Source organism: Asparagus officinalis, chromosome 6 (genome assembly GCF_001876935.1).
Source record: "Asparagus officinalis chromosome 6, Aspof.V1, whole genome shotgun sequence".
In the NCBI taxonomy this organism is placed as follows: Eukaryota; Viridiplantae; Streptophyta; class Magnoliopsida; order Asparagales; family Asparagaceae; genus Asparagus; species Asparagus officinalis.
In genome coordinates this window covers 9103088-9107946 of record NC_033799.1, presented here as the reverse complement: position 1 = coordinate 9107946, position 4859 = coordinate 9103088, and positions in this window count along the sequence as shown.

Below are 4859 nucleotides of genomic sequence, written 5' to 3'. Positions count from 1 at the left end.
GTTGTTTTGCGCCAGGGCTGGGTTGGAGGAGAGTTGAGGATGGTGTATTTATTTATGTCTGTACAATCTTATTGGTGAGAAGTATTAATTGTTGGTATCGTGTGGTTGGTTGGTGGCTGCAAGAGGCGTGAATGATTGACCAGACTAATTATCAGTGATAGTGGTAGTGTCTAAACACTAATTAATGAGAAATTAATATGATAAGAAAAAAGAAAAAATTAATATTATTATAAAGTGGATTGGTATGTTAAAATATATCTTCCCAAAGCACCCTCCAAAATACATGCATACATAAATAGAACACATACATGCATCCTCTAAAACACGTGCATACATACATAATAAAACACATATGTACATGAACATACATACATACTTAAATGAGAACAATTATTAATTTTTATAATTATTTTATTTATAATTTTCCTTCATGGCCTGCATTTAATATCTTAAGTGATCTCTTCCATCCACTCTCTCCCATATTTCACAAGTCCTTTCAATTCCTACTATTATTGTTACTTTTATGTATGAAAGTCATTAATAAAACATTTTCACCATCTCTCCCTGTCTAAGAAAAGTTCTCATGTATTTAAATTGAAGAATTATAAAAACCTTTATACGGCCAAAAAGGACCAGAGCTAGGTGGTCCATTAAAAGGATTACTTTTAATTCTCAACAATAATATCAAATTTACACCCATCAATGTCATCAAGACAATAGTTTTTGACTCGGTATATAGCCTATTGTGTAACCAACGTATTAGTTAAATGATGGCCAAACAACAGCTATTTTCCCAAACAACTCTTGGCATTCTATAATTGATCATTTAATTCATTAATGCAACCCTTCTAACTTTCTTTCGTTTTATATTCTAAGCCCTATATAACCCCTCCCTCCCCGGATACTCATGACAAATTAAACTAAGAATCACTCATAATAACCAAGTATTATAATTTCACATTTATTTCTTCTTGCAACTCTTCTATGGCTTGTCAGTCCAATGTATAGAAACTATTAGGAAATATGAATTTGTTAGGAAAAGTGTGGTTTGAAGACCAAATGTGCCATGCTTCATGAGCGATGATGAAGTATGCTTGGCAAGCTCGACAGTGGTGTGTAGGCGTCAAAAAATGCTTACAGACATCCAAATACCACTTGAGACAAAGAGAAGGTGGTAAACATCAGTCTCTTAATCAGAGGGGATCATTCAAAGGAAGCGAGACAATATGGAAGAACAATATACACATCATCAGGTGACACACTGCGGCGCGACAGGACATGGTGCCACGACTAAGGCGCAGCAGCCCATGGTGCCGCGGCAAAGGCGCGGCAGCCTATGGTGCCGCGGCTTAGGCGCTGCAACTTATGGTGCCACGGCCATTATAGGGGATGCTACAGCGGTTACAATGTAGTTATGTGATGATTATTTGAAGTCTACGTGGCAACGTGTCAGAAATAGAACGTGTGCTGATGTGGACAAGCAGTTAAACCACGAAAAAAGTGGTTAAAGGTCATGGGAGAACAGTTTCAAGCACGATGGAACGTGCTGGTAACCGTCTCTTTGGCCGCGGCAGCCCACACTGCCGCGCCAATAGCCGCGGTAATGCCCCCTATGGCCATCATTGACAGAGGCTGAGCATTTTCCAGAGAGATTAGAGCAGAGAGCCTTGAGTTTTGGTGAATTAGAGCAAGAGAGAGAGTCTTTCTTCTTCACAAACATCCTCAAGAAGCTTTTGGCGATTCCTAGAGATCTAAGCTCTGACTTGATCTTTAGAAGAGTGAACATCTTACATCGATAAGATATTCGCTTCAAATTCTTACTTCGATAAATGAAGGAAGAATCATTAAACCCCTCACGGTTCAATCAGAATCTGTGATTTGGTGGTCCACGGGCTAACGCACCCCCGGCACAGGCAAAGATCCCACGCAAGCAGCGATCCAAACAACGATCCTGCGTTTGTTTCTAAAAAGTTGTAATTTTCTCTTTGTTGTGTAAAAGGAGTCTTATAAAAAGGCTATCTCTTTTGAATTTATTGTAATCGACTGAAGATATAATGAATTCCACAACGAGACCAACTTTTGACGAAAACATGGTGGAGGAGTATTCAGTGGAGGTAGAGGGTGGCTTGGGGATAGTGCTAATGGAAATGTAGGTGATGATCAAGCCCTAAGTTGGTTACCTAGAGGCACTAGAATGGGGATCGGTGATGTGGCCGAGCTTGGCGGTGGGGAAGGAGCCGCCAACAATATCGAACTTCAAAATATTAATTACAAGAGTGAGTTAGTATACAATATGGATTTCATCTTTCTCCTTCTTTCCCCATGGAGTTGATCAAAATGACCATTTTTTTGCTATACTCTTTTCCATTGAGATTTTTTGAGCTCCTCCTTATTTCTCCTCTCACCACCAAATTGTTAGTTTTCCATTTCTCTAAAATCAATTTATGAAAAATATAGTTTTATTATATAAATTAATTATTAATATTTTTAATATTTTGGTTGTGCTAGCTAAGGATGCTCTAAAGCAAAAATACAAATGTAGGCGTCAAAAATTACCTATAGGTTCCTACACGTAGTTTAAAATGAAGAGAAGATAATGAACACTATTATCCGAGTTAGAGAGGATTATCCAAGTCAAAGAGGATCATTCGATGCTGAAAATACGAAGCGAGGAAGCAACAACGAGATTTAGATTACATGGTTCGAGAAGAATTGAAATTTCAACCATGATTCTCTTTGAATTTGAAAAATCTCAAAAATAAAAGTTATAGGTCTCTTTTCTAGCTTTCCAACGTAACTTGAATCGCCTCATTCCGAGGTTAGAAGAGAGAATTAAAGATAAAATATTAAAAATAGTACAAACTGTCTCGGGAAATCCGAGTCACCTCGAAGTGACTCGCGCCCAGATCAGCTCCTAATATGTTTTCTAATAAGATTAGCTTCTAGAACTCCTGGTGGTCATCTATAAACATGTGGAGTTATCCTTAAACGTGTGAAAGCTATTACACAACAAAAAAACCCACCTAAACAGATAATAACGGTTGTTTTTCGATCCTATCCACAAACACGACATTTAAAATCTATAAATACACCCTTATCACCCTCATAAAGGCAGATTTGAAAGGAGCCATGAATTTTAGAGGAGCTAGGGTGAGGTTCTGAAGAATTTGAGAGAATCTAGCGAGATCTTGCCGAATTCCTGTGCATAAAGAGTGGATTTCGAGAGATCTGAAGCCTGTTCCACCTTTCCTCCAGATCAAACTTAGTTTTGATCTCGAGAAGAGTAGTAATTTCGCTTGGCCAAGATTATTTACTTTTACGAATACTTTCTTTGTGAAGTAATAGCATTGAATTTTCGTTCTGTCAACCGGATCTGATCTGAGATGATTCATAGACTAACGCGTTCCCGGCATAGGCAAAGATCCCACGCAAGTAGCGAGTGATAAACGTCCTCTGTGTGTATTTCTAGAGAGTTGTATTTTTCTTATTTTCATTGTGTAAGAAAGTCTTATAAAAAAGACTTGTTTTATTTTGAATCTATAATCAATATACGTGTAATGGATTCAGTAATGAAAATAACTTTCGACACAAACATGCTGGCAATCACAGTAGGAGCCAACAGTCTCGTTGCCAAGACAGTCATGTCACAACCGAATATCAAGATCTCGGTTGATTCAACAGTCGAGTACGAGTTCGACGAAGCCAAGTTCGAGGAATATTTCTCCTCGTCTTTATCAAAATCCTCCTCTCCCTACAAATGCGGAAAGATATTGTCTTTAAAGGAGGTGTATTCATCGATGAAGTCTACAAGTGACTCCTCTCCAATCAAGAAGTTATCCAATCAAAGTACACCAACTCTGACGAAGAGGGCTCATCAGAGGTGACGCCAACGCCAAGCTTGTCAAATCACTAAGGCATTGGAACAAGTCGATGGGGTTGGATATTATGCAAATTTAGAGTCCAGGAGACGTCAAACAACTGAATTACTTCAACAGCGTGTTGCTGATAAATACTCTAAGCCATCGACAGAAGAATGGATCCTTGTCAAAAGGAATCGTTCAACCCAGAAGAAGCGTATCCAAAGGCACCGTACACGTGCCGCACATGCTCGTACCCTTTTGCAAAAGGCACAAGGCATGAAGAAGGAAGAGGTGGCAAAAAAACCACCAAAACTACACCAAGTCTAAAGACTAAAGTCTAAAACAGCGGCCGAAAAGATTGGAAATCCCGAGTCACTTAAGAGTGACTCGTCCAAGTGTGAGTCACTCCAGGGTGACTCGCGCCAAGCCTAAGCCATCTCAAGATGTCTCGCACCTAATTCGCCTCCCGCAGCTATTTATTCACTTCCGTCGAGTCTTGTTCCTACTCTAGTCAATCCCGCACCTCTAGAGAAGTCTCACGGTAGTGTTGACCTGTCGAAATTCTAGGTTACAATGGCGAACCATCTCGGACCTTCGTACGAAGATAGAGGCAAAGCTCCGGTGAACAAAACCCGAGTAGTTCCTCAGGCTGGGGGTCGTACAAACACTCCCGTCAAGCCAAAGATCTCTCAAAGGTGTTCCATCGCCTCTAAACAAACTGGGGCATCACATTGTACATGTTCATGCGTCGTGCACAAGAGGACTCCTGGCATCGATCACCTGGGGGTTTGTATCGAAGCCCAGGAGCCTGTTAATACCTCACGCTCGTAAGTGGGTGGTTCTAAACATGCGACTCCTGATGCGATATTGGATCGTTCAAAGGTGACAACAAATCATCCTGAGAATGTTAACAAGGTTCTTCATCCCTAAAAGAAAACGTATCCGTCAAAAGACAACGATATACTTAGGACATCACACCAACAAGCAATGGCTTGCTCC